This window comes from Notolepis coatsorum, assembly GCF_963971535.1.
Source record: "Notolepis coatsorum genome assembly, chromosome: 9".
Lineage (NCBI taxonomy): Eukaryota > Metazoa > Chordata > Actinopteri > Aulopiformes > Paralepididae > Notolepis > Notolepis coatsorum.
In genome coordinates, this window is record NC_140173.1 from 101,937,609 (window position 1) to 101,949,637 (window position 12,029).

Genomic DNA, 12,029 nt, shown 5'->3' on the forward strand with positions numbered 1-12,029 from the left:
ACTGGTGTAGTTCTCCTTCTTCCAGCATGGCTGCTTGTAACCACAGATAAAACACTGGTGTAGTTCTCCTTCTTCCAGCATGGCTGCTTGTAACCACAGATAAAACACTGGTGTAGTTCTCCTTCTTCCAGCATGGCTGCTTGTAACCACAGATAAAACACTGGTGTAGTTCTCCTTCTTCCAGCATGGCTGCTTGTAACCACAGATAAAACACTGGTGTAGTTCTCCTTCTTCCAGCATGGCTGCTTGTAACCACAGATAAAACACTGGTGTAGTTCTCTTTCTTCCAGCATGGCTGCTTGTAACCACAGATAAAATACTGGTGTAGTTCTGCTTCTTCCAGCATGGCTGCTTGTAACCACAGATAAAACACTGGTGTAGTTCTCCTTCTTCCAGCATGGCTGCTTGTAACCACAGATAAAACACTGGTGTAGTTCTCCTTCTTCCAGCATGGCTGCTTGTAACCACAGGTAAAACACTGGAAAAGCACAACATCACTGTTCCACTGTGACTTGTTCACAAGAGCCAGTAATAAGACACAGATTCATTAAATGTTTGATCTATTTTTCATAAACCAACACATAGCAACCTTTGTTTTGCACATAGCAACCGTTCTCTTCCATTGCCGTGTACAAAACAACGGTTGCTATGGCGGCCATGATGGAAGACGGGAGAACTACGCAGATATTCCGTGCAAGGCCTCCATTAGCTACATGTGTGTGCAGAACACATGTGAGAACAGCAGACACAGGCTTCAGTTGGGTTCCTGTCTCTTTAACAGGAGCAGCACTAACACAAGTCAGCACTAGAAGGCCCCTCAGGATCGCCTCCCTGTTGCATATATCTGCTGTGTGTGTGTGTGTGTGTGTGTGTGTGTGTGTGTGTGTGTGTGTGTGTGTCAAGGCCACTCTCCTTGTAGTTGATGTGCTGCTCCCTCCCCCATCCTGTAACCTGACACCAGGAGCGGCAGGCAGGGTCACAGGGTCACTTCCTGTATCACCCCCCCCCCCCCTTCCCCCTCATTCTCTCCGCCAACCAGCCCCTCCCGGCCCCCCGCTCCCAGTAGAGGTAGTGGAGGCTCTGGCAGCTGTTTCCCAGCTTACTGCAGCGCCGCTGATTTACGAGAGGAAGTGCCTCGTGGCTCATCTCTGACTGTCTGTAGCCCGGCTGATGGGTGCTCTGAGCTCAGGCCTAGTGCACACACACACACACACACGCTCGTACATACATACATACATACATACATACATACATACATACACGGATACAGATTTCGAATTCTTAAATCAACATTCGAATTTTAGATTTTTAATCATTTTTTTATCATAATTTTTTATTTTATTATATATTTATTTTATGTTTGTATTCATTCTGTTTAAACCAATGGGGTTTTTCTTCACAGTTGCAGATAAAGATTAGGCTACACTAATATTATAGTATTAAAAACTGATGAGTTTTCAATATTCATTAACACAATGGCGGCCAATCACGTATATATACGTGTTTAACTCGTTATTTATTTTATTCGCTATTGCCATTCATAATTCATCGAGGCACCTGTGCATACTGTTCTGAGTGTCTGAGATTGCAGGCGGTCAATACTGCCGCCTACCGCCTTGTGGCAGCTATTGCACTCCATTAGAAACGATGTGGTTTGTTATCTGACAAAGTTCGAATCCCAAAAACAGGCTTCGGGGACAGCCTTAGCATACACACATGCATACATACACACACACATAGACATTTTTTTTAAGCACATACATACACACACAGTAAAGCAAGAGCCTGGGTCTAGCGGGTCAGCTTATACAGAACCTTCAGAGGGTGATGCAATCTCTGAAATGAAATGTTTCAGGTTGTATTTGTATCTGTGCTCTAGTCTCAGTCTCTGGAAGGACTTATTTACATTTACATTTTTACATTTAGCTGACGCTTTTATCCAAAGCGACTTACAAGTTCTGTGCGACAAGACAGCAAGAAGGGTATAACTCTATCAGCTGAGTAACAATGTTCATCAAAGTGTTGCGTGTTACAGTGTATGTTAGTTTATTAGGACAAGTGCATGACATTAAGGTTAGTCGGGCTGTGCTCTAGTCTCCGTCCCTGGAAGGACTTATCTGTCGGGCTGTGCTCTAGTCTCTGTCTCTGGAAGGACTTATCTGTCGGGCTGTGCTCTAGTCTCTGTCTCTGGACTTATCTGTCGGGCTGTGCTCTAGTCTCTGTCTCTGGAAGGACTTATCTCTCGGGCTGTGCTCTAGTCTCTGTCTCTGGAAGGACTTATCTGTCGGGCTGTGCTCTAGTCTCTGTCTCTGGAAGGACTTATCTGTCGCGCTGTGCTCCTCTAGTATCTGTCTCTGGAAGGACTTATTTGTCTGGCTGTGCTCCTCTAGTATCTGTCTCTGGAAGGACTTATCTGTCTGGCTGTGCTCTAGTATCTGTCTCTGGAAGGACTTATCTGTCGGGCTGTGCTCCTCTAGTATCTGTCTTTGGAATGACTTATCTGTCGGGCTGTGCTCTAGTCTCTGTCTCTGGAAGGACTTATCTGTCGGGCTGTGCTCCTCTAGTCTCTGTCTCTGGAAGGACTTATCTGTCTGGCTGTGCTCCTCTAGTATCTGTCTCTGGAAGGACTTATCTGTCGGGCTGTGCTCCTCTAGTATCTGTCTCTGCCAGGACTTATCTGTCGGGCTGTGCTGCTCTAGTATCTGTCTCTGGAAGGACTTATCTGTCGGGCTGTGCTCTAGTATCTGTCTCTGGAAGGACTTATCTGTCGGGCTGTGCTCTAGTATCTGTCTCTGGAAGGACTTATCTGTCGGGCTGTGCTCTAGTCTCTGTCTCTGGAAGGACTTATCTGTCGGGCTGTGCTCTTCTAGTATCTGTTTCTGGAAGGACTCATCTGTCGGGCTGTGCTCTAGTATCTGTCTCTGGAAGGACTCATCTGTCGGGCTGTGCTCCTCTAGTATCTGTCTCTGGAAGGACTTATCTGTCGGGCTGTGCTTCTCTGTCTCTGGAAGGACTTATCTGTCGGGCTGTGCTCCTCTAGTATCTGTCTCTGGAAGGACTTATCTGTCTGGCTGTGCTCCTCTAGTATCTGTCTCTGGAAGGACTTATCTCTCGGGATGTGCTCTAGTCTCTGTCTCTGAACTTATCTCTCTGGCTGTGCTCTAGTCTGTCTCTGGAAGGACTTATCTGTCTGGCTGTGCTCTAGTATCTGCTCTCCGTGGTTCTATACTCATGATGACCGTTGATCAGTGGAGGGAAGGCTAGTTTGCAGTGTTGGACACATATACTTGGTCTACAGCCTCGCCTCTTGGACCACCCATGTTTTCCACCGCCTGCTCCTGATCAGGCTGTCAAGACTATCCTTGTGGAACTCGCTGTCGAGCGTCTCAAGACCGCCGTCTTTAAAGGCGTGATTCAGAAAGTTGATATGCCAAGCTTTTATGACATCATAAACAGGAAGTGACATGTTACTTGTGAAGCCGATCTGCGCCAGGAGAGGCTACATGCCCCCCATGTTATACCAGCATAATGCATGATGGTTATACCAGCAGAGACCAGCATAATGCATGATGGTTATACCAGCAGAGACCAACATAATGCATGATGGTTATACCAGCAGAGACCAACATAATGCATGATGGTTATACCAGCAGAGACCAACATAATGCATGATGGTTATACCAGCAGAGACCAACATAATGCATGATGGTTATACCAGCAGAGACCAACACAATGCATGATGGTTATACCAGCAGAGACCAACACAATGCATGATGGTTATACCAGCAGAGACTAACATAATGCATGATGGTTATACCAGCAGAGACCAACATAATGCATGATGGTTATACCAGCAGAGACCAACATAATGCATGATGGTTATACCAGCAGAGACCAGCATAATGGTTATACCAGCAGAGACCAACATAATGCATGATGGTTATACCAGCAGAGACCAGCATAATGCATGATGGTTATACCAGCAGAGACCAGCATAATGGGTCTATTTCACTAGTAGCCAATCGCAATCAAAGAGGGTCTATGACCGTAGTGCGCGTGTGTTAAAAGCATCCCAGCGGGTGCTCAGCCTCCGTCGGACCGCAAGGCATGCTGGGTCTGCAGGCCCCATGGGGGCAGTTAGTCTCTCCCGGTCTGCACCAGACAAAACACACGTCTGGTACCTCCTCTTCCTCACCGTTGGTCCCATAGGGAGGTGTAGTCTGACGTCACTTTGGACCGCCCGCGAGGTCCACCCGTATAGGGATTTATCATTGGGAAAATGGATTATCGGCTATTGTAACATTTCTGCCTCATGAACATTGGCAAGCTTTCCATTTTTGCACAAAATGAGTTCCCTTCTATCACTAACATTATTGTTTAAGCATTTTAGGTTGAAATAAAATTCAGAGATTTTTTTTTTTTTATGATTAATTGCGAATATTTTCACATTGAGCTATAGATTGAGGATGAATACGCACAGAAAGGTACACCATGCTTTATGCATGCTTTATTTGTTTTAAAACGAGACTATTTAGAAATTGGCAATGGGGAAATACATTGCGTTTTCAAGATGGTGGACCGGCTGGAAACGGCAATGACGTAACCACTACACCTCCCTATTGCTACACCATTTGGCCAGGAACATTATACACCAAGCACTTCAAAAGGTGACAGATTTTGTATATAGGTTATTTAACTTTGCAACTATTAACATAACATAACTAGGGATGTCCGATATTATCGGCCTACTGATATCATCGGCCGATATCGGCATTAAAATGTGATATCGGAAAATATTGGTATCGTTTTTTTTTTACATTTCTATAACCTTTATTTACCCAGGCAAGTAAGAACAAATTCTGATTTTATTTATTGTCAAAAGTATGCATAATGTTGTGTTAATTCCACAACAAGATGTATGTAATGTTAATTACCTGAAATTATAAAAAAAAAATGGGGGGGGGGGGGGAACCCTGCATATATCGGTATCTGTTGATATCGGAAATTAAGAGTTGGACAATATCGGTATCGGTAAAAAATCCAATATCGAGCATCCCTAAACAGGTTATTATACTTCGAGAAGGCATGGTTTAATACACATAATGTTGTGGAAAAACAGTCTGCACACAGTCTATAGTGTTCCCAAGTTTTAATGTACTTGAACCATGCGGAGCGGCTGGAGGGATGAGCAGACGCCGCACCACCCGGTGTCTGAGACAGAACTCAGCGACAGCGAGTGATTGTTTTGACGATCGGCGAAAATAAAGCATTATCACCGATCGCATATTTATACTGATTATCGGCCGATAACGATCGGTGGCCGATCGATCGGGGCATCCCTAGTTTTGGAGAATACAGACTGGGTCGTGTTGAGAATACAGACTGGGTCGTGTTGATAATACAGACTGGATCATGTTGAGAATACAGACTGGGTCGTGTTGAGAATACCGACTGGGTCATGTTCTGGAGCAGTGATTCCCAACCTGGGGTCCGCGGACCCCCTGGGGGTCCGCCAGACCACAGATTATTTGAGTTTTCTTTTTTTCTTTTTTTTTTCAAGAGAAATATTTAATTTGCATATTTTTATCATCAGAAGCATGAATAGTCTCTCCACTACAATAAAAAATAAAGATAAATAAATAAACATCTAGACATGATTTTTGAACGTTAACAGTAGGCTACCGGGTAGCCGCTAAAACGCGAATCGGTTGACTGTATCACTTTCCCTAGCTAGCCTAGCACGCTAGTTAACTTTCTCGGCTCATCTGCAGTCAGCCGCCAGAGGCGAAAATGTGTGACAAACGAAAAGGAGATGACGGCAGCTCATCTGCAAAAAAAGTTAGGGCCTACAGCAATCGCGAAAATTACATCACCATGGGCTTCACTGAGGGACCAGACAAATGACCTGAGTGTGTGATTTGTGGAGAAAAGTTGGCAAACTCGAGCCTGAAGCCCAGCAAGCTGAAGAGACATCAGGCGTCTAAGCACCCAGAAACCGTTGGGAAGGATCCGGACTTTTTTCGGAGGAAAGAACAGTCTCTCAAGGCGAACAAGCCCGTTGATGTTAGAGTAGCGTGGAGCAGGGCTGGCAGTGATTTACAGAAGGCTACCGAAGCCTCCTTTGAGTGTTCGCTTTTAATTGCAAAAGCAAAGAAACCGCACAATATTGGCGAGCAGCTCATCAAACCAGCCTGCATCAAAATGGTTTAGAAACTGTGCGGCCCACAGGTGGCGGATAAACTAAAATCAGTACCACTCTCGAACAATGTAGTGAAAGACCGAATTGATAAGATGTCGAGCAGCAGCTGTCAGAAAAGCTTAGAAAGGGTCCATTTGCCATACAACTTGATGAAACTACAACTGTCGCAGACGAGGCTGTGCTCATCGTTTATGTGCAGTATATCGAAAATGAGGATCTGAAGCAGGACATTCTCATGTCAGTCAACCTTACTACCACCACTCGAGGTGAGGATATTTTTACTGCAGTGGATTCTTACTTCATTCAACATAAATGCAACCCGTTCACCATTAGGGCCTGATTTGAGAGGATGAATACAGCATTTGAATATTGGCCAACATTTTGAAATGCATATGGTGCAAGATGAGATTTGTTGATTGAAGGCACAAGTCAAAGAAGCATAGTGGGTCTAATTATGATGCATACGCCTGTGTATAAGCAGTTTGTTAATAAAATGACAAAAAAAAGTATTAAAATGACAAAAAAAAGTATTTTATGGTATTTTATTAGGAGGGGGTCCAGGAATTTCATCAGATGTTTGGGGGTCCCTGGGGGAAAAAAGGTTGGTAACCCCTGTTCTGGAGAATACCGACTGGGTCATGTTCTGGAGAATACAGACTGGGTCGTGTTCTGCTCAGTATCTGCTGTCAGCTTCCTGTCACAACTCTGAATGTATAGTGGACAACTCTCCTGCTCCACCCAGTCTGTTCTTTCTCTGTCTCCCTTTCTCTGTCTCTTCTCTGTCTCTTCTCTCTCTTTCTCTGTCTCTCTTTCTCTGTCTCTCTGCATCTCTGTCTTTCTTTCTCTGGGTCCGTCTCTTTTTCTCTGTCTCTTTCTCTTGTCTTTCTGTATCTCTGTCTCTGTCTCTCTTTCTCTGTCTCTTTCTCTGTCTTTCTGTCTCTTCTCTATCTGTCTTTCTGTCTCTTTCTCTCTGTCTCTTTCTCTGTATCTTTCTCTGTATCTTTCTCTTCTCTGTCTCTCTCTGTATCTCTTATTTCTGTCTCTTTTTCTCTCCTGTATATCTCTCTCTGTCTTTCTGTCTCTTTCTCTGTCTCTTTTTCTGTCTCTCTGTCTCTTTCTTGGTCTATTTCTCTGTCTCTCTTTCTCTATCTCTTTCTCTGTCTCTTTCTCTATCGCTGTCTCTTTCTCGGTCTTTCTCCTATCTGTCTCTTTCTCTCTGTCTTCTTTCTGTCTCTCTTTCTCTGTCTCCGTCTTTCTGTCTCTCTTTGTCTCTTTCTGTATCAGTCTCTCTTTCTGTATCTCTCTTTCTCTGTCTCTCTTTCTGTATCTCTCTTTCTCTGTCTCTCTTTCTCTGTCTCTTCTTACTGTGTCTCTTTCTGTGTCTTTCTCTGTATCTGTCTCTTCTCTGTCTCTTTCTGTATCTCTTTCTCTGTCTCCTGTATATCTGTCTCTCTTTCTATATCGGTGTCTTTCTCTGTCTCTCTTTCTGTATCTGTCTCTTCTGTCTTTCTGTATCTCTTTCTGTCTCCTGTATATCTGTCTCTTTCTCTCTCTCTTTCTGTATCTCTGCCTCTTTCTCTGTGTGTCTCTCTCTCTCTCTCCTTTCTGTATCTCTGTCTCTTTTTTTCAAAGATTTATTTTTTGGCGTTTTATCGCTTTATTTCTACTGGGCAGTCCAGTAGGGAGAGACAGATGAGGAATGGGAGACAGAGTGGGGGGAAGACATTCGGCAAATAACGACGGGTTCGGGAGTCGAACCCGGGTCGGCCGTGTCGCGGCTGAGCGCGCTATGTGGTTCGCCACTGGGGCGCCCTCTGTCTCTCTTTCTGTGTATCTCTCGTTTCTATTTCTCTTTCTCTATCTCTCCATCATCACATTCTCTCTCTTTCAGTCTCTCTTTCTCTCCATCTCTATACGTCTATCTCTGTCTTTCTCTGGTCTCATGCATTTATTAGCTTGCCTTGCGATGAAAAAAAGTCATGTCTGTGTTTTGAATTATCTGCAACAGTGGGGGCCTGAGCAGGACTGGGCAGCCCTACAACTCTGCTGGCTCCTCCACCTGGTGATGTCTTCTCCAGGGGGCGGGGTTTGGAGCAGGACTGGGCAGCCCTACAACTCTGCTGGCTCCTCCACCTGGTGATGTTTTCTCCAGGGGGCGGGGCTTGGAGCAGGACTGGGCAGCCCTACAACTCTGCTGGCTCCTCCACCTGGTGATGTCTTCTCCAGGGGGCGGGGCTTGGAGCAGGACTGAGCAGCCCTACAACTCTGCTGGCTCCTCCACCTGGTGATGTCTTCTCCAGGGTGCGGGGCTTGGAGCAGGACTGGGCAGCACTACAAAGCGGCACGGTGGTGTAGTGGTTAACACTGTCGCCTCACAGCAAGAAGGTCCAGGGTTCGATTCCCGCTTGGGGACCAGGTTTCCATGATGCCAGGTACCCAGGTGGGGTATCTCCCAGGCCTTTCTGTGTGGAGTTTGCATGTTCTCCCCGTGCTCGCAAGGGTTTCCCCCCGATAAGATAAACCCAATGGAAAAACATGCACAACAATAGATCGCTAACGCTGTGGCGTCCTTGACGAAGACGGACAGGAGCACTTGGATTGGTCCCCTGGCGCGGCTCACGTTGACGCCTGTCTGCTCCCGGCTGCCCTTGGGGGGGAAGGACAACGGGATGGGTTAATCGCAGATACGAATTGCATGCATGCATCGCATGTGTGCCGATTGATGACCTCTGAGCAGGTCCTAAATTATAATTATAACTCTGCTGGCTCCTCCACCTGGTGATGTCTTCTCCAGGGGGCGGGGCTTGGAGCAGGACTGGGCGCGTGTACCACTTCCGCAACGGATTTGATTTCCGGGGTTGGCCTGATTGGCCACTAAGCCCACGTGACCCTACGCTGGCCCGCCCCCCTTGCCCCGCTTACGCCTGAGAGTCACACACCAGCTAGCGGCAGCCAGAGAGCCTTCTATTGCTCCGTGATCATAGCCATCCATCTCTAAAGCTAACCACTATTTGTAAAAGCCACAACCACGTTACCATATGTAATAATGTAAATCATTGTGTCGTTGTACATATTGTGTACACCGTTAGAAGCTAACGCAGCTTAGCCTGGTAGCTATTGTTGTGCTAACAACATCCGATGTAGAAGGCATAGACGCAGGTCGCTTGTTGGCCGGCATGAGTGCCCGATTTGGGGTGGTTCTCTCCTCTTTGTGTGCCTTTGTCCTTGCGGGTGTTCTGCCGGGCGAGCTTGTGGACGCGACAATAGTGGTGGTTGTAGGCTGTATGAGCTTGTAGCCTAGTTAGCTCATAGCTATCGTTAGCTTCTAACGCAACGGTGTATACACAATATGTACAACGACACAATGATCAAACACCTTATAAATACTATTGTCATGTCCATAAGTTCCCTGGCAGAATACTTGTGAGGACAAGGGTATACAAGGAGGAGAGAACCATTTTAAATCGGGTATTCATGCTGGCTAACAAGCTGGGTAGCTATGAGCTAACTAGGCTACAAGCTCAAACACCCTACAACCACCACTATTGTCGCGTCCACAAGCTCCCCCGGCAAACAGAACCACACAGAACCACACAGACACAGACAGACAGACACGCAGACCGACACACACACAGACAGACACACACAGACAGACACACACAGACAGACACACACAGACAGACAGACACAGACAGACAGACAGACACAGACACACGCAGACAGAACCACATACAGACAGACAGACGGACACAAACAGAACCACACACAGACAGCACTCAGCTCAGAACCCTACAGGGTGACACATCTTCTAACTCGTACCTCTGTCAGATTGTTAAAGTTTATTTTAACTGGCAGTGAGACCTTTGAAGAGGAAAGGGAGTAACTTATGTGAGTATCATGCGTGCACACACACCACACACAGACAGACACGGTCAGTGTGGTATGACCTGACTGATAAATATATATATATATATGTTTAATATGTGTGTGTGGTGTATATAGAACTCTTTGGGGTAAGAGTAGCATCCAGTTTGTCAGCTGGTCCTCTGCGAGACCCCCCAGAGGCTGTCTGTCTGTCTGTCTGTCTCCCTGTCTGTCTGCCTGCCTGTCTGTCTCCCTGCCTCCCTGTCTGTCTGTCTGTCTGCCTGCCGGTCTGTCTCCCCGTCTGTCTGAGTGCTGGGTTACTCAGCAGTGGTCCATGCGTCTAGTGTCTGGCCAAGGTTTGCCTTGGAACTGAGCCCTGTGGCCCTCACACAAACACACACTATAGCATGACCTGGAGCAAGAATGAGAGAAGCTATTGGGAAGGAGGGGAGGAAAGGTGGAACATGTAGTGAGCGAGGAGGAGGAGGGGGAGGGAGGGAGGGAATAGTTGTACGAAGGCAGAGAGCAGGGGAATGATTTCAGGAGGGGAGAATGTCGGACAAGCATGTAGGCTGAATGTGTTTCTGTAGTAAGAACATGGTTATGTGTTTCTGTAAGAACATGGTTGTGTTTCTGTAAGAACATGGTTATGTGATTCTGTAGTAAGAACATGGTTATGTGTTTCTGTAAGAACATGGTTATGTGTTTCTGTAAGAACATGGTTATGTGAATGTGATTCTGTAGTAAGAACATGGTTATGTGTTTCTGTAAGAACATGGTTATGTGTTTCTGTAAGAACATGGTTATGTGAATGTGATTCTGTAGTAAGAACATGGTTATGTGATTCTGTAGTAAGAACATGGTTATGTGATTCTGTAGTAAGAACATGGTTATGTGATTCTGTAGTAAGAACATGGTTATGTGTTTCTGTAAGAACGTGGTTATGTGTTTCTGTAAGAACGTGGTTATGTGTTTCTGTAAGAACATGGTTATGTGTTTCTGTAAGAACATGGTTATGTGTTTCTGTAAGAACATGGTTATGTGAATGTGATTCTGTAGTAAGAACATGGTTATGTGTTTCTGTAAGAACATGGTTATGTGAATGTGATTCTGTAGTAAGAACATGGTTATGTGATTCTGTAGTAAGAACATGGTTATGTGATTCTGTAGTAAGAACATGGTTATGTGTTTCTGTAAGAACGTGGTTATGTGTTTCTGTAAGAACGTGGTTATGTGTTTCTGTAAGAACATGGTTATGTGTTTCTGTAAGAACATGGTTATGTGATTCTGTAGTAAGAACATGGTTATGTGTTTCTGTAAGAACGTGGTTATGTGTTTCTGTAAGAACGTGGTTATGTGTTTCTGTAAGAACATGGTTATGTGTTTCTGTAAGAACATGGTTATGTGTTTCTGTAAGAACATGGTTATGTGTTTCTGTAAGAACGTGGTTATGTGTTTCTGTAAGAACGTGGTTATGTGTTTCTGTAAGAACGTGGTTATGTGTTTAGGTAAGAACATGGTTATGTGTTTCTGTAAGAACATGGTTATGTGATTCTGTAGTAAGAACATGGTTATGTGTTTCAGTAAGAACATGGTTATGTGTTTCTGTAAGAACATGGTTATGTGATTCTGTAGTAAGAACATGGTTATGTGTTTCTGTAGTAAGAACATGGTTATGTGATTCTGTAAGAACATGGTTATGTGTTTCTTTTTTTTGTTTCTTTTATCTACTTTTTCTCCCCATTTTCTATTTTTCTCCCATTCCAATTTCGTATTATCCAATTCTACCCTCCCCTGTCTCGAATGTTGTTAGACCATGCCTCCCACTGGTCGGCTGCAATGTGGACCAAGCCTTGCATCATGTGTCCCCTCCGGTACACGAGGAGGCAGCTGTCGCATCTTTTCACCTGTACAGCGCGATCTCTCAGCGGCGAGGAGTAACGTGTGGGAGGCTCATGTTGCTTCC

At 45.3% G+C, this 12,029-nt stretch overlaps 1 protein-coding gene across 1 annotated transcript in view; it reads left to right on the forward strand.

Annotated features, from left to right (window-relative positions):
- LOC311233987 (sprouty-related, EVH1 domain-containing protein 2-like) overlaps positions 1-12,029 on the forward strand; it is an 81,168-nt gene that overhangs the window by 64,899 nt on the left and 4,240 nt on the right. The window lies entirely within an intron of this gene.